Genomic DNA, 18,624 nt, shown 5'->3' with positions numbered 1-18,624 from the left:
TCTTTGTGAGGGAGTTGAAGAGGCAGCGGCAGGAGATAGGCACTGATTGTAGTGCGTGGCGTACAATCTGCCTCACAATGGTTATTACCAGGAGCAGGAGTCATGAGGGGGCAAGTCAAGGAGGCAAAGCAACAAGGATCTGCTGAATCATTTTTCTAAAACTGTGCTTCAGAAACAGTGAGTGTAGAACTTAATTTCTATCAATAAAGGTGATGAGGCTTCATGCCATCCAAGTTTGAGTTAGACAAATAGACTAAATCTGGAAAATCATATTCAGTAAAGAATGAGTACTTAGGTCTTTTTCTAGATGCACTTCCTTCTCTCTTCACTTGCTGTTGTCAGATACACCATTGGCCCCTTTCTCATCAACTAATTTTAGGATAAATTAAAAATATGCCTAGAAAAATGTGTATAAAGATTCTTGACTACAAAATTTTCCAAACCATTCCTATAGAAAGAGGAACTATGAATTTCAAAGAAGGGAGTATGGCATGGGGTGAGGGCGATGTCTCACCAACTTATTAGAACACAGAACCTATCTGTAGAAATTGTATTTGTGCAGAACGTATTTTGGACAGCACAACCAATTCAGGAGTAAGTTTCTTTGGATGATGAATAGGATTTTACAGTTTCTGATCTAAGGTTCTATCTCCAACTCTAACAAAACAATTATGTGATTTCAAAAAATTCCTCCTACTCCCAATATTTCTGGGTTTTCCTTTACTTAAAAAATAGAGCTCTTATTTTATGCCTATAATATTACTTCCAGATTTAAGTGTGAAATTCAGTGTGTGTAGACTTGATGTGTATGTATGTACTTTATCAATTTAAAAACATTATAGAGTATCTATGCAACACCATGGATCAAACTTTTCTGTCAAAATATTAAGATTTCCCCATTATTGCTGAATGCTGCTCTCTAATTCTTACCACAATTTTATAGCTCTATACATATTGATGAGAAAGCATCAAAGTTCAATAACCCAGGAGTCACAATTCAGTCAGTTCAATAAAAACAAGAAGAAATTAAACTATGGAAACTAGACCATAAATGTCAGATTAATTCACTCTCTCTAATATCTTAGGCATTAAATATTTTAATAAGTGATTTTTTTCTTATAGACTCAAGGTAGAAGAACTAGGGAATGAAAATTTGTTTATTGAAAAAGGTAACATTTATTCTTATGCAGGTACTGATTCTAGTCTTATATACTACGGAGGCTTTATGAACTTTTCTGAAATCCTCATTACTGTCTGGAAATTACTTTATGTGTTCCAGATTAGGAACATCAGCTCTCTTTTTGTAAGAAAACTGAATTTTTAAAAAAAGAACACCTATATTCTTGACAAAAGGTTTTTTTTTTTTTTTTTTTTTTTTTTTTCTTGAGTAGTTGATAGATAGTTCTGGCAAGTTAGCTCATTAATTTAGACCTAATACTCATGAACCAGGGTCATTGGTTCATCCTGTTAGTTGTTCTGCTTCTCTGGCCACAAACCTCGCTGATAACATTGATCCGACATCCTGACGACTTACAACTTTATTAGAAGAGGCATTTAAATACTTGAGCCTTAAAAGCTGAGCCCAGGGCTTCTTTGATGGTACAGTGGTTGGGAATCTACCTGACAATGCAGGAGAAATAGGTTCAAGCCCTGGTCAGGGAAGACCCCACATGCCACAAAGCAACTAAGCTCATGAACCACAACTATTGAGCAAGTGCTCTAGAGCCCGAGAGCCACAGCTACTGGAGCCCATGCTCCACAAACAAGAGAAGCCAGCACAACGAGAAGCCTGCACATCACAACAAAGACTACCCCCCACTTGTTGCAACTAGAGAAAAGCCCACATGCAAAAAAGACCCAACACAGCCAAAAATAAATAAATAAATAAAAATTTTTTTAAAGAAAAGCTGAGGCCAAACTATGATGGTATTGATAAACAAGTGAGAGTGCATGCACTGATGACTGTGAGGAAAGAATATCACTCTCACATGGGAAAGTCAGTACATTTGGAAGCTGAATCAGGGCACTAGTGATTTAGAAAACCACACAACTTGTAATTTCTTGTCCAAAATGGAAGTAGCATACAAGTTTTAGCTTAGGTGACACATAAAAAAAACTAGAAAATTAGAAGAAAATAATCTATAAACATAGAACTATTGGCTAGCCAGTAGAGGAACTAAGAAAAATGTCTTACAAGAAAGGTTTGGTATCATTTCCTGGTGTGGAATAAAAGTATTTGTTTCCTCACACATGTTCTTATAATCATATTAATAACTGCATATGGCACTCCCTCTTGTGAGAGCACCAAAAATCACAACTAACTGCTGAGCAATCATTGACAGGAAGACACAGGAACTCACCAAAAATTTACCCCACATCCAAAGACAAAGGAGAAGTTGCAATGAGACGGTAGGAGGGGCACAATCACAATAAACTCAAATCCCAACCATTGGGTTGGTGACGAACAAAACTGGAGAACAATTATATCACAAAAGTCCACCCACTGAACTGAAGGTTATGAGCTCCACATCAGGTTTCCAAAACTGGGGGTCTGGCAACGTGAGGAGGAATTCCCAGAGAATCAGACTTTGAAGGTTAGTGGGATTTGGTTGCTGGGCTTCAACAGGACTGGGGGAAACAGAGACTCTATTCTTGGAGGGTACACACAAAGTAGTGTGCACATCAGGACCCAGGGGAAGGAGCAGTGACCTTATAGGAGACTGATCCAGACCTACCTGTTAGTATTGAGAGTCTCCTACAGATGAGGGGGTTGTCTGTGGTTCACTGCAGGTACAAAGGCACTGGCAGCCAGAGTTCTGGGAAGTACTCCCAGGCATGAGCCTTCCCAGAGTCAGCCATTAGCCTCACTAAAGAGTTGTTAAGCTCCAGTGCTGGGTCACCCCAGGCCAAACTACCAACAGGGAGGGAACTCTGCCCCAACCATCAGTAGACAAGCAGATTAAAGTTTTACTGCTCTCTGCCCAACAGAGCAACAGCCAGTTCTACCCACAACCAGTCCCTCCCATCAGGAGGCTTGCACAGGCCTCTTAGATAGCCTCATGCACCAGAAGGCAGACAGCAGAAGCAAGAAGAACTACTGTCCTGTAGATTGTGGAATGAAAACCACATTCACAGAAAGACAGACAAAATTAAAAGGCAGAGGACTATGTGCCAGATGAAGGAACAAGATAAAACCCCAGAAAAACAACTAAATAAAGTGGAGATAGGCAACCTTCCAGAAAAAGAATTCAGAATAATGATAGTGAAGATGATCCAGGACTTTGGAAAAGAATGGAAGCAAAGATAAAGAAGAAGCAAGAAATGTTGTACAAAAACCTAGAAGAATTAAAGAACAAACACCTAGAAGGATTAAAGAACAAACAAACAGAGATGAACAATACAATAACTGAAATGAAAAATACACTAGAAGGAATCAATAGCAGAATAACTGAGGCAGAAGAATGGATAAGTGACCTGAAAGACAGAATGGTAGAATTCACAGCCACGGAACAGAATAAAGAAAAAACAATGAGAAGAAATGAAGACAGGCTAAGAGTCCTCTGGATAAACATTAAAAGCACCAACATTCACATTATAGGGGTCCCAGAGGAGAAGAAGGAGAGAAATGACCCAAGAAAATATTTGAAGAGATTATAGTTGAAAACTTCCCAAACATGAGAAAGGAAATGGCCACTCAAGTCCAGGAAGTGCAGAGAGGCTCAGGGAGGATAAACCAAAGGAGAAACACACCAAGACACATAGTAATCAAATTGAGAAAAAGTAAAGACAAAGAAAAATTGTTAAAAGCACTAAGGGAAAAACAACAAATAAATACAAGGGAACTCCCATAAGGTTACAGCTGACTTCTTAGCAGAAACTCTACAAGCCAGAAGGGAGTGAAGCAATATATTTAAAATGATGAAAGGGAAGAAACTACAACTAAGATTACACTATCCAGCAAGGATTTCATTCAGATTCGACAGAGAAATCAAAAGCTATATGGATAAACAAAAACTAAGAGAATTCAGCACCACAAAACCCTTTTTACAACAAATGCTAAAGAAACTTCTCTAAGAGGGAAACACAAGAGAAGAAAAGGACCTACAAAAACAAATATAAAACAATTCAGAAAATGGTAATAGGACATAAATATTGATAATTACCTTAAATGTGAATGGATTAAATGCTCCAATGAAAAGACACTGGCTTACAGTATGGATACAAAAACAAGACCCATATATATGCTGTCTACAAAAGACCCACTTCAGACCTAGGGACACATACAGACTGAAAGTGAGGGGATGGAAAAAGATATTCCATGCAAATGGAAATTTAAAAAAAAGCTGGAGTAGCAATATTCATATCAAATAAAATAGACTTTAAAGAATGTTACAAGAGATAAGGAAGGACACCACATAATGATCAAGGGATCAATCCAATAAGAAGATAAAACAGTTATAAATATTTATGCATCCAACATCGGAGCACCTCAATACATAAGGCAGTTGCTAAGAGCTATAAAAGAGGAAATTGACAGTAACAAAAAATTAGCAGGGACTTTAACACCTCATTTCTACCAATGGACAGATCTTCCAGACAGAAAATTAATAAGGAAACACAAGCTTTAAAAGAAACAATACACAAGATAGATTTAATTGATATTTATAGGACATTCCATCTGAAAACTGCATATTACACTTTCTTCTCAAGTGCACATGGATCATTATCTAGGATAGATCACATCTTGGGTCACAAATCAAGCCTCAGTAAATTTAAGAAAGCTGAAATCATATCAAGCATCTTTTTCAACCACAATGGTGTGAGATTAGAAATAAATTACAGGGAAAAAATGTAAAAAACACAAACACATGGAGGCTAAACAATACATTACTAAATAACCAAGAGGTCACTGAAGAAATCAAAAAGGAAATAAAAAAATACCTAGAGACAAATGACAATGAAAACATGATGATCCAAAACCTATGGAATACAGCAAAAGCAGTTCTAAGAAGGAAGTTTATGGCAATACAATCCTATCTCAAGAAAGAAGAAAAATCTCAAATAAACTATCTAACCTTACACCTAAAGGAATTAGAGAAAGAAGAATGAAGAAAAACCAAAATTAGCAGAAGGAAGAAAATCATAAAGACCAGAGCAGAAATAAACAGACTAGAAACAAAACAACAGCAAAGATCAATAAAATTAAAAACTGGTTCTTTGAGAAGATAAACAAAATTGACAAACTTTTAGCCAGACTCATCAAGAAAAAGAGAGAGAGGACTCAAATCAATAAAATTAGAAATGAAAAAGGACAAGTTACAATGGACAACACAGAAATACAAAGCATCATAAGAGAATGTTATAAGCAACTCTATGCTAATAAAATGGACCACCTGGAAGAAATGGACAAATGCTTAGACAAGTATAGCTTTCCAAGACTGAACCAGAAAGAAATAGAAAATATGAACAGACCAATCAGAAGTAATGAAATTGAAACTGTGATTAAAAATATTCCACCTGGGCTTCCCTGGTGGCACAGTGGTTGAGAATCCACCTGCCGATGTAGGGGACACGGGTTCGTGCCCCGGTCCGGGAATATCCCACATGCCGCGGAGCGGCTGGGCCTGTGAGCCATGGCCGCTGAGCCTATGCATCCGGAGCCTGTGCTCCGCAACAGGAGAGGCCACAACAGTGAGAGGCCCGTGTAACACACACACACACACACACACACACACACACACACACACCCCACACTATATCCCCCACATAACCCATGGCTCTTATAAATTACCCAAATATATGTGTCTCCATATCGCCTCATCTGTTCTACTGAGAAGGCACTATTGCACCAAAGCAGAACCCAGGATTGGAAATTTACAGATTTCATCCTGTTAATCTAGTACTTTTTGTGATTTGATTTAGTGTTAAATTTCACGTTACTGCCCTGATGTGTCTTTTTATAAGTTGTTGCTACACAAAAGGGACAAGTGAGCTCATCGAGTTAGCTATGCATAAGCTGAAGTCTGCCCCACTGGGTAAGATCTATGTCTTAAGTCACATTTCTTAAAAGCATAAGATGAGACAGGGATCTTGCCTGTTCACTCAATATCAGCCCCTGTATACCAGCTGTTGTACTGCAGTACTATACTTTTCAAGGTACTGTACTGTGAGATTAAAAGTGTTTTTGGTATTTTTGTGTTTGTTTTATTAATGTATTAATTTGTGTGAAAAAGTATTATAAACCTGTTACAGTAGAGTACTATATAGCCGATTGTGTTAGTTGGGTTACCTAGGCTAACTTTGTTGGACTTAGATGAACACGCTCTCAGAACTCAGTGATATGTAGGGACTTACTATATTATACATTTTATGAGTCTGTTATTGGCTGTGGGTTACCCCCAAGATGAGGACATTACCTCCCAAGCATTTCCAGATAATTTGGTTTGTGCAGACTGAGGGCAATTCTCAGAAGAGGGGTATAGCTCACATCAGTTAAGGAATGTGTGCCCCTGGGTGGTAGACTGGTTCTGGACAGAGCACCAGCAGTGTCTACTACAGATTCCAACATTGCAGAAAGGTGGTTGGAGAGAAAGGTCAGAGTTCAATGTTATTAACATTGATTCCATTGGAAATCTCCCCATGCTAGATTTTATCCCCATGTTAGATTTTATCTTCTTTGTACTTTGCAAGGTGGCAATTAGAAGTAATAATGTCCTAGAGTAACAGATCTGCAATGAATATTTGGGGAGAATTAAACCATTCTTCTGAATAAGCCATTGGAAACAATTGGTCAACCTTCCTTATTTTGTACTTGATGGAAATGAGGCTTAGAAAGGAAAGTGACAAATATAAGATTAGGGATTTAGAGAGGCACTATATATGCACCAGGATCAAAGTGGTGTCATTTTCCAGTATTAAACTACTCAAACTAAAATAAGGAGCTACTGAAGATGAAAAAAAAAAAAAAAAATAGGACCACTTTCAGTTAAAGTATGTGATCTTGATAGCAGCATTCTGGAAGCAGTCTTTTTTACTTGTTCCACTAGTGAGTCTAAAAAAAATAATCTAATTTGACTATGAGTGCGGACTGTTTCTATTTCTCAGTTCTTACTAAAGCTGCAACAGCTAAATCCATCTATTTATGAGGCTGGCCCTAAGGAACCATGTGGGGAGTAATGAGGGAAGTAATTTGTCACCTACTACATCAAGTCACCATGGAATATTGACTCCCTCATTATCACTCCACGCAAGTCATCCTGGTGCCCAAATGAACACATTTGTCATAAAGCCCTGTAGGGAAAACATTTTTGCTGTGGAATTTTGAAATTTCTTAGATCCTTAACTACTCTTAAAACAATCTTACAGATATTAATGTATTCCCCAATTTCCTAAAGGTTCAACCTGCTGTGAAATAGTGCTTTCTCTGGGAAGTCTGTATTTTTGTGAATAAAAATAAAATGTTATGTTTGATAACCCAAACAGAGAATCTTGGTGAAGTTGTAAGAGCAGGTAAGCAAAAGGGCCTAGAAACTTAATCTTGTTCATTCTCTCCCCTCCATGTGCTCTGATTATTTTATTTAATTTTGTACACCATTTAAATTATTTTTTTAACAATAAGAAAAACATAAATATAAGTTAATATAGTTATTGGTGAAGAGATCTATTTGTTCTCCTTATCTGATGATTGCTGTTGTAGATAATGATAAAATACAGAAGAAATTTTTCAATTATTCAAAAGGTGGTAAAATGAGCTGTTTTTCTGTTTGCCTGAATAAAGTGGATATTGGCTTCCTTCGGATTATAAGTTCTTTGAGGGGTCAGATAGATGAATTTATAAGACAGAAGAACCGGAAACATGAAGTTTTTGATAGACCTACAGCCATTCAGAACTATCCCACTGCCTATGAAACTTTACAACTTTCAAGGCCACTTATGAAAGTTTCCAAATATGTAAAGGTTGAGTCCAGTTGCAGAGTAAACTCAGATATTGATAAACATGATAATGTGGCAGTTGGGAAAAGAGGCTTAGGTCCAGTATAAACCCTTTGAAGCTAGTTGTGAAAGCTAAAACACAGGCAAATATTCCTGGTTCCAAGGGCATTATTTCTTTCCTTATCATATAACAGATAACCAGATACTCCTCACCCCTTTAACTTACCACAAGTTTAAACTCATTTTGGTTAGTATAACTTTGATTACTTATTTATTTAGTCATAAAAAGAGAGCAGAATACCTATATTCTGTCATCAACAGTGAGCTGACAAAAGTGAAATAGTCCAAGTGCTCTGTGAAACATGGTAAAAAGTTGAAATTCAGGGGTATGTTCCCAGGCAGGTGAATTTCTGTGGCAGGATGCTGTTTGACTGTGTAGATAATTCAGCAAGCATATAGACGTTTCTGTGATTGATAGATGAGGAGTAGAGGAATGGAAAAGGGACTGAAGAAGTTACAGAAATTCATTTCCTCTCCTAACCTTCTTCCCTTCCTCCCTCTAGCAGTCCTTATGGGAGACTATGGAGAAATGCATTCAATCTAAAGGCTTCACATGCTATATTTGTATGTATTATAACATATGAATTACAATGAGCACACTAGGCAAGAGCATTGCTATTGCTCTCTACTTGTTTGAAGTCTATCTAGAGCAGTAAGAGGATACATAAAAAAATAGAGGAAACAGGTGGAAGACTGTGTAAAAGGTGGAAATAAGTAGCACATAGATTTAACTGGTAGAATAAGGCTCTACCCGTACAGGTTTACACTAGACATATCAATCCTACTCCTTTGCATACAGAGAGATACTAGCTGTGAAAAATGCTCACCTGGTCTTTTGATCTATTCTAGACTAGATTACAAAATATGTGTCAGATATCATGCTAGACTTGAACAGCTAAATTATCAATCAGCGGTAAAACACAGGCTTTTTAAAAGACTATAATGGTGTTATGGACTGAATATTTGTGTCCTTCTCCCCTCTTCCCAATTCATTATGTTCAAGCCCTAATGTCCAATGTAATGGTATTTGGAGGTGGAGCCTTTGGGAGGTAATTAGAGTTAAATTAGTTCATTAGGGTAGGGTCCTCACAATGAGATGAATACCCTTGTAAGAAGAGAAAGAGACAGGAGACAGCACTTTGTCTACAGGAACAGGCAAGAAGGAAAGGCCATATGAGCACACAGCAAGAAGGCCACAATCTATGAGCAAGGAAACTGGCTCTCACCAAACATTGAATCTGCCTGCAACTTGAGGGTAACCTCTCAGCCTCCAGAACCATAAGAAATAAGTGATTGTTTTTTAAACATCCCAGTCTATGGTATTTTATTTTAGCCGCCCAAACAGACTGAAAACAAATGGATTTTGGGAAACAGAAATAATTGGCATGGAGCTTTGGGTTTGTTGCACTACTCCACATCATCCTAGACTTTAATACACCATTCCTCCTTGATGTTTAATATGGACCCATATAAAGAAAATTTTGTGCCAGTGATATTGTGTAAGGAAACGGTGATGTAACATTAAGGCAAACTTTGAAGCATGTGTGGAATTACAATTAAAGCAGAAAGATAGGACTTCCCTGGTGGTGCAGTGGTTAAGAATCTGCCCGCCAATGAGGGGACACGGATTCAAGCCCTGGTCTGGGGAGATCCCACATGCTATGGAGCAACTAAGCCTTGGTGCCACAACTACTGAACCTACGCTCTAGAGCCCACGTGCCACAACTACTGAAGCCTGCGTGCCCAGAGCCCATGCTCCACAACAAGAGAAGACACTGCTATAAGCCCACACACCGCAATGAAGAGTAACCCCTGCTCACGACAACTACAGAAAGCCCGCGTGCAACGAAGACCCAACACAGCCAAAAATAATAAATAAATAAATAAATAAATAAATAGAAGAATGATAGAAAGGTAATTAATATAATGTACATTAAAAATTAGGTTCTGAATATTTATACATAGGAATTAATGTATTCATTGTGAATACTGAGTACATTTAAATTATAAAGAAATAATTAGGAATAATAAAAACCCTCATTCTGGATGGTGTTACCATTTCTTTTTTAGTGTAAAGAAGATAGAATTTTATTACCATTTTTTATCTAAACTCTTTCTTTATAATTGTTTTAAAGGTAAAACAATTCACAGAAATAAAAATAGTTGTTAGTAGGTAATAAAATACGAAGTGTACTTTAGTCTTCTATTGATATCCTTCCATGTTAAAAAAATATAAAATGTGTCTGTATTTCTTCTCATATTTCTATAATTAGACATGAATAAATCACTTAATCAGGCTTTTAGGCTGCTCACATACATATCTGGATTTTCTGCTTTCAGGATCACTTCTTATCCTATTCCTCAAAGTAATATTAGGTTTGAATAGTTCTTAGATATCTGCAACTTGTCTCATTGGTTCCTTGGAGGTAGAGACTATGACCATGCCTTACTTACCCTTGCTTGTATTTTCAGTGGTTAATTTTCAATAATTGATGAATAAAGGAATGAATAATTACAAACACTTATGTTTTTATTTTTCCAGTCTAAAACCCAAGATTTGTTTCCTGTTGCCCACAGGCTATAAAGTCCATCTTTTCCAAACAGCCTGGACTTCCTTGCTAGATTTCCACTCCATGGTTAAAACTAAATTTTACTCAGATTGTGGTGATTAGTTTATGCTCTGGATAAACTTTGTATTTTACTACTTTGGGGAACATCCTATGTGAGAGTAATGCTAGTGTGTCTCAATAAAGTATTACGGAATGCTCTCAAAATACCAATTCGTAGAAACAAAAATCTCATCTCAATACAGAGACTCTAAATATAGTCTCCCAAAGAAAACTTCTTTTAAGGTGAAGAAAAATGTTACAAATATATTTCCAACTGTTCCTAATCAGAACGACTTAAGAGGAAGTATAGAAATTTTTAGCTAAAGCATGTATCCTGAAGATGCAGAGAAGTTAAATTCTAGCAATAGTGCAGGGATTTATACGTGGTCTTTCTGTCTTTCACTGTGAACAAAACTGCCTGTTTTCCTTCCAAAAGTGTTCAAGACACTGGGCAGGAAATCTCAACAGGCAGCCTCTAATCTCTTAGTGGAAACTCAATATTCACATCCAGTCCTGTCTGAGACAGATATCCCCAACCACAGTGTAAGTAGCAGCCCAAATCTGACAGTCGCTTATTTCCATAATTTGCTCAAAAAAGACAATTTAAAGTTGATTTCAAACTTTGTAAGAATATTAAACCTCACTGAATATCATTTTTTCTTTCTTTTATTTCTTTATATGTCTGTCTGTAAAAGAGGTAAACAGCAGGATTCAATCGTTCAATATGGAAACAATAGGTGTGTACAAGTTGGTACGGGCAAGGAAAAGTAGTCAAGATTACTTATCATACATATTCATTTCCTTCTTTTATGCTTTTCTCAACCTCAGGATTCCTTGTTTTTTCCTAAAAATTATTCACTGTCTTTCAGTGTCTGCCTAATGCGACCACCTAACTCTGTGTCCTAACTTCCATAAGAAAATTTCCATTCCTAAAATTAGTCTTCTTTCCAAAATTATCATGTTTTAAATTAAGGCTTTAGCTATTTATTTAGAGAAAAAGTATTGATATAATCAATACTAAACTGCTAACCTCTCTACAATTAATCTGTGACCTGTTTTAAGAACATCAAAATTTCTAAAGAAAAAAACTTTGCATTATATACAAAGATCCATTAAAAAGTTAAGCATTTTCACACTGCAATACCATTCTACAAATCTGTTAAAAGAAATGATATTTATGTAGTTAAAAACTCATGCAAATACATATAAATATGTAATTCAGTACTGTTTATAATGTGTATATAAGATATATAATTGTCCAGGAATAGCTAAATAGGTTTCAGGACAAATAAGACTGTGTGCAATTATGAAACATTATGTAGAATTATGCAGCTATTAAAATTGTTTATTAACACTTCATGCATACATTAAAATTCATATTTCATCCTTAGGATGTTAAAATTTATTAATTAATAAAGTTATTATAAATATAAACCTTCATATATATGATTATATAAAATTTAGAAAATGTATAATTTCCTAAGTAATAATGTATTCTGTGAGGGTATGGATTATTTTTTGTACTGATACCAAACTTGCTTTTCAATTTTTCTATTAGGAAAATGTATATTTTCATTATATCTTAGGATAGAACTTCATTTTGCAAAACAGGAGTATATATTATAATAGAAAGTGAGTACAGTGTACAAAATGATACACATACATGTAAATATCCATAAGATTTTAACAAATATGCTTCTGTATATTTTATACATAGATGCAAATGTAACAAAATTAGAACATACTGAATGCTATTTTATAATCAGCTTTATTAGCCTAGGTTTATTAAAATTTCCTGCATATCATTAAAAATTATACCCCAAAGACTTAGGTACTTTACATAGTAAAGTTTGAACACCAATGGACTAGTAGATTTCCAATAAACATTTGTTGATTTTAAAAAAATGTTTCTCAAGTTCCCAAGTGGTACAGATGAAGTAAAGGACATGATAACTTTCAGGGATCTTGTTTTCTGTTATGCTCTTAACACTAGGAAATATTAAATAATTTGGGGTTTAACTAGTAACGTCTAAAATTTCCTGCTTGTCTGGCCAAGTGTCAAAACAGATAATACCATAAAAACAGCTACACTAACAAAAGGAACACATAGTAACATTTTGTTTTTAATTTGACAGATAAAATACTAGTTAATTATGGTTTTAAGTTATATTTATTTCATTAGATGTAAATTTGGATATTTTTTCACTTGTGTATTAACCCTCTATTTTTTATTTGGTGAATTTCCTTCTCATATCTCATACTAATTTTATATTAGAGTTTACAATTTTTATATTAATTTTAAAGATTCTTTAGTGTGTGGAAACTAGTTTGGAGATATATTTTTGTAAATGGCTTATTGAAAGACATCCATGCTCATTTGTTTATGTATTATCTAAATTCCTCTGTGTTCGGCATATTCATGCCTTTCTCCCCTGAAAACCTGCTCTTTTAAATGTCCCCATAGTCATGCCTTTTACAGAGTGTCCTAAATTTAGGATCATACAGTATGTGTCCTTTTTCAGATTGGCTATTTTTTTCACTTAGTAATATGCTTTTAAGTTTCCTCCATATTGTTTCATGGGTTTGATAACTCATCTCTTTTAAGTGCTGAAAATGTTCCATTGTCTGGATGAGCCACATTTTATTTACCCATTCCTTTACTGAAGAACTTCTTGGCTTCTTTCAAGTTTTGACAGTTATGAAGAAAATAGCTTAAACATCTATGTGTAGGTTTTGTGTGGACATAATTTTGCCACTCTTTTGGCCAAATACCTAGGAATACTATTGCTGGATCATATGGTAAAAGTATGTTTAGTTTTGTAACAAACTGCCAGACTGTCTTCCAAAGTGGCTGTACAATTTTCTATCCCCCCCCCAGCAACAAATGAGATATCCAATTGTTCCATATCCTTGCCAGAATTTGCGGTTGTCAGTGTTATGGATTTTTGCTACTCTGGTAAGTATGTAGTGGCATCTCATTGTTATTTAAATTTGCATTTCCCTGATACAGTATGTAGTGGAAAATCTTCTCAATTGCTTTTTTGCCCTTCATATATCTTTCTTGGTGGGATGTCTGTTAAGGTCTTTGGTTCATTTTTTAATTGCTTTTTGTTGTTGTTTGTTTTCTTACTGTTGAGTCTTAAGAGTTCTTTGTACCTATTTGGTAACAGTCCTTTATTAGATATGCCTTTAACAAATATTTTCTCCCTATCTGAGGCTTGTCTTATTCTCTTTCACAGAATGTAAGTTTTAAATTTTAATGAATTCCAGTTTATCAATTATTTCTTTGATGGATCATGCCTTTGTTGTTTTATCTAAAAAGTGATCATCATACCAAAGCTTGTTTAGGTTTTCTCCTATGTTACCTTCAAAGAGTTTTATAGATTTCTGTCTTATATGTCAGCCTGTGATCCATTTTGAGTTAAGTTTTGTGAAGGGTGTAAGATCTTGGTCTAGATTCTTTTTTATTTATTTTTAATGTAGATGTCCAGTTGTTCCAGTACCATTTGTTTAAAAGACTATCTTTGCTCCATTTTATTACCTTTGCTCATTTGTCAAAGACCAGTTGACTTAAATATTTACTGGGTTTATTTCTGGGCCTCCTATTCTGTTCCATTCATCTGTCTATTCATTCACCAATATCACACTGTCTTGATTACTGCATCACTATAGAACTCTTGAAGTAGGGTAGTGTCAGTTCTTCACCTTTGTTCTTCTCCTTCATCATTGTCAGGCTCTTTTACCTCTCCATATAAACTCTAGCAGTTTATTGATATCAACAATATAACTTGCAGAATTTTGATTAGAATTACGTCAAATCTATAGATCAGATTGGGAAGAACTGACATCTTGACAATATTGATTTTTCCTATCCATGAACATGGACTATCTATCCATTTATTTACTTTTTCTCTGATTTCATTTATCAGTTTTGTAGTTTTCATCACGCAGATCTTGTACCTGTTTTGCTGATTTATACCTAGGTATTACTTATTTTTGTGTGCTAATATAAATGGTCTTGTGTATTTAATTTCAAATTTCACTTGTTTATTCATTGGATATAGGAGAGCCATTGACTTGTATATATTAACCTGGTATAAATATATTTTTAAAAATTTGTCTTGAAATGTCTACTTTGATCCATGTCTTATTTAGAAGTATGATGTTTAGTCTCTATTTGTTTTAGTTGGGATTTTCCAGTTATCTTTCTGTTATTTGATCTCTAATTTAATTTCTTTGTAGTCTGAGAGCAGTTGTATGATATCTACCCTTTTATATTTGTTAGAGTGCTTTATGGTCCAGTATGTGGTCTGTCATGGTGAATGTCCCATGTGAGCTTGAAAAGAGTTGTGTATTTCACTGTTGTTGAGTGAAATACTTTACAGACAACAGTTATATACAGTTGATAGTGTTATTTAGTTCAACTAGGTCCTTACTGACTTTCTGCCTCCTACATCTGCTCATTGATGAAAGAGGGGTGTTGAAAGCTCTAACTTAAATAGTGGATTTATTTATTTTTCTTTGCTGTTCTAATAGGTTTTCTTCATGTATTTTGATGATGTATTGGTAGATGCATAAGAATTGTTATATCTTCTTGGAGAATAAACCTCTTTTTCAATATGTAATACCCCCTCTTTTCCCTGATAACATTTTGAGCTTTGAATTCTGCTTTATTCTGAAATTAAGATAGCTACTGTAGTTTTTCTCTTTTTCTGATTAGTGTTAACATGGTATATCTTTATTCATGTGTTTACTTGTAATTAATATGTGCCTTTATATTTAAATTGGGTTTGTTGTAGACAACATACAGGTGGGTTTTGTTTTTTGATCCAAGCTAAAAATTTGTGTCATTTAATTAATCCATTTAGACCACTGACATTCTGAGTGATTTTGATGTAATTAGCATTGATTATATCTGTTCCTGTTCTCTATTTTTGCCCTTATATTTGTTACTATTTTTGACTTCCATTCTTTTCCTGCCTTTTGTGGGTTTAAATGAGAATTAAATATGATTACATGTTTTCTCCTTAACATATCAGTTATACTTGTTATTGTTGTTTTCTTTTTTCTTTTTGGACAGGAAGTAGGATTTATTGGTGAGTAAACACAGGGCAGTGCTGAAGCTCTTATGAGTGCAAGTCTCACCATTTGTCCAGGGGTTATTGTTAGAAATGTATTTTACCCCACAGCCATCTGGGATGAGCTGCTTTTCAGCTACCATGTCTTCAAATCATCTGCATTAAACTTGGTAAAGTCCTACTTCTTGGAGATATAGAATTCTAGCAGCCAGCTAACTTGAGCTTGTCCCTGAATAGGGCCTCAATCACATGCTTCGTGTTCTGCAGTTTGGTGCAGATGGACATTATGATTTGGCCAATGTGGACCTTGGCCCTTCTGGCTGATGCTTTTTGAAGCCACCACTCCATACCTGTCTGGAGCCTATGCTGGGGATAGTAAGAGGTCATACATGAATGTCTACTAGAATGGGCTGTCTCCATGTCACTTTGGGCAACCCATACAAACAACAGTTTACATACATTATCAAGTAGGCTACTATTTGAAGCCATTAGACACCAGGACCCCCATGAGGAAAAAAGCATGGTCCGCTTAACTGGCTGCAGTTTCTTTTTGTTGTTGTTTTTTAACTTTTTTTTAGTGTTTGTCCTAGAGTTTGCAATATACATATTCAGCTAATCTAAATCCACTTTCAACTAATACTATACACATCACAGGCAGTGTGAGTACCTTATGATAACAAAATAATCCCAGTTTCTCCCTCCTGTCCCTTACATCATTGCTGTCATTCATTTCACATATATTTACATAAGCATACATATATAATATATGTATAAAATATAAACATGTATAATCAAATACATTTTTGATATTATTATACTTAACAAAGTCTTGTATAATCAATTAATAATATGAAAAATAACTGTTTTCTTTTAACTTATGCATTCTTTGGTGCTATTCTTTTCTTTACACTGATCCAAGTTTCTGACCCATGTTATTTTCTTCCTCTCTAAAAAAGCTTTTATAACATTTCTTGCAGGTTAAGTCTACTGGCAATAAATTCCCTCGATTTTGTTTGTCTGCAAAAGTCTTTATTTCTCCTGAACTTTTGAAGAAAAATTTCACAGGGTACATTTTACATTGGTGGGTTTTTTTTTCTTCTAATACTTTATTTCAGTACACTCTCTTCTTGTTCACAGTTTCTGAGGAAATGTCAAATGCAATTCTTGTATTTGTTCCTTTGTAGATAAGGTGTTTATTTTTCCCATCTGGTGTCTTTTGGTAATTTTTTTTTTTTTTTTTGGCATTTATCATGCTTGATGTTCTATAAGATTCCTGTATCTGTGGTTTTATGTTTGATCTTAATTTGGGAAAATTCTTGCTCATTATCATTTCTCATATTTCTTCTGTTCTTTTCTTTCTTTTCCTTCTGATAGTCCCATTATGTATTTTGTACCTGTTCCAAAGTCCTTGGATAGTCTGCTCTGTTTTTATCAGTCTCTGTTCTCTTTGCTTTCTGGTTTTCAAGGTTTTGTGATACAGCCTCTAGCTCAGAAATTCTTTCCTCAGCCATGTCCTGTGTACTAAGAAGCCCATCAAAGGCTTTCTCATAGTTGTTTTAAATTATCAGTCTGAAAATTCCAATATTCCTGCTGTGTCTGTTCTGATGTTTGTTCTATCTCTTCAAGTGTGTTTTTTTTTTGTTTGTTTGTTTTGTTTGTTTGTTTGTTTTGTTATTTTACCTTTTGGTATACCTTGTAATTTTTTTTTTTTTCCCCTTGGAAGTAGGACAATGCACTAGGTAAAGGGACTGCTGTAAATAGACTTTTAGTAATGTGCTGGTGAGGTGTGGTAGGAGGGAAGTGTTCTGTAATCTTATAATTAGGTCTCAGTCTTTTAGTAAGAATATGCCTATGGACTGTGAACTTCATAAGCATTTCTCAGTTCTTTTGTCTTTGTTTTTTTGTCTCAGCTGAATTGGGATATTTCCTTTCTGCCAAGTTAATTAGGCTGTGCTAATATCCCAGCAGGTTATGTTCTAATTCATTAGTTTACCTGAAGGCAGGGCTTGCTAAAAAGAACCCAGAGTTCTGTGATATTTCAAAATGGTTCCTTTCCCCTTCTCCCTATCAGAAGCCAATGGGGATTTTTCTCAGATACTTACTGTAAGAACTTGGTTGAGATTCTGAAGGTAAATCTCACAAAATTGTGGGGATCCCCTTATGACTGGGGTCCCTGAAGGATTTAACTCTCAGAGTTGCCCACACTGAGCCTTCAGCAATTCCTCAATTTCAGGATTTTTAACTCTGGTACTGGTATATGCAAAGGTTTCTGGTATTTTTGGTCAAACTATTCCAGCTTTGTCCAGTGAGAGCTCTTTTAGTTGACACCTAAGTGTCCACTTATATATTCTACACCTCCATTTATGTATGAGCGTGCATGTGTGTGTGTGTGTGTGTGTGTGTGTGTGTGTGTGTGTGTGTGTGTAGTACATTCTTATTTTCTGGCATTATAACACTCATCTTATATATTTCTTCCCTGGTCCTAGAATCTGGGATTTATCCAAGGAACTCTAGTTCCTTTTAATGAAGAATGGTATTAGAAACTAAAATCTGGGCATTAGGTGTGTTCTTATTTCATTTTCCTTTATTTGCTCTCTTCCTTCCTTCCTTTCTTCCTTCATTCCTCCCTCCCTCCCTCCTTCCCTTCTTTTCTTCATTCGTTCTTTCCTTCCTTCTTCCTCTTTCTTGAATCTCAGACTTCATTCTTGGATAATTTTCTTCATTTTCAAATACATTTTTCAGAAGTACCTTGAGTTTGTTGGTGCTGCATTTTAACATACGTAGCTTTTTAAAATTTTTAAATTATTTTATTTTTTTATCAGTCTTGAAAACTTATTTACAGATTTTTCTGCTCTCATTGCACAATATTATATATAAAGTTTTCCTCAGTTTTTACAGTTATGTATTTCTAAATTGAACACCAAATTAAGTAATTTTATAGCTCA

The 18,624-nt window shown here is 35.2% G+C and overlaps 1 non-coding gene across 1 annotated transcript; it reads right to left on the bottom strand.

The window, feature by feature from the left end:
* Positions 1–16,087: 16,087 nt before the first annotated feature.
* LOC131766069 (small nucleolar RNA SNORA70) lies at positions 16,088–16,222 on the bottom strand. Its single transcript, XR_009338371.1, has one exon. It is a non-coding gene; the product is annotated as a small nucleolar RNA SNORA70 (small nucleolar RNA).
* Positions 16,223–18,624: the final 2,402 nt, after the last annotated feature.

This window comes from Kogia breviceps, chromosome 11 (assembly GCF_026419965.1).
Source record: "Kogia breviceps isolate mKogBre1 chromosome 11, mKogBre1 haplotype 1, whole genome shotgun sequence".
In the NCBI taxonomy this organism is placed as follows: Eukaryota; Metazoa; Chordata; class Mammalia; order Artiodactyla; family Physeteridae; genus Kogia; species Kogia breviceps.
This window is presented reverse-complemented; position numbering and strand designations above follow the sequence as displayed.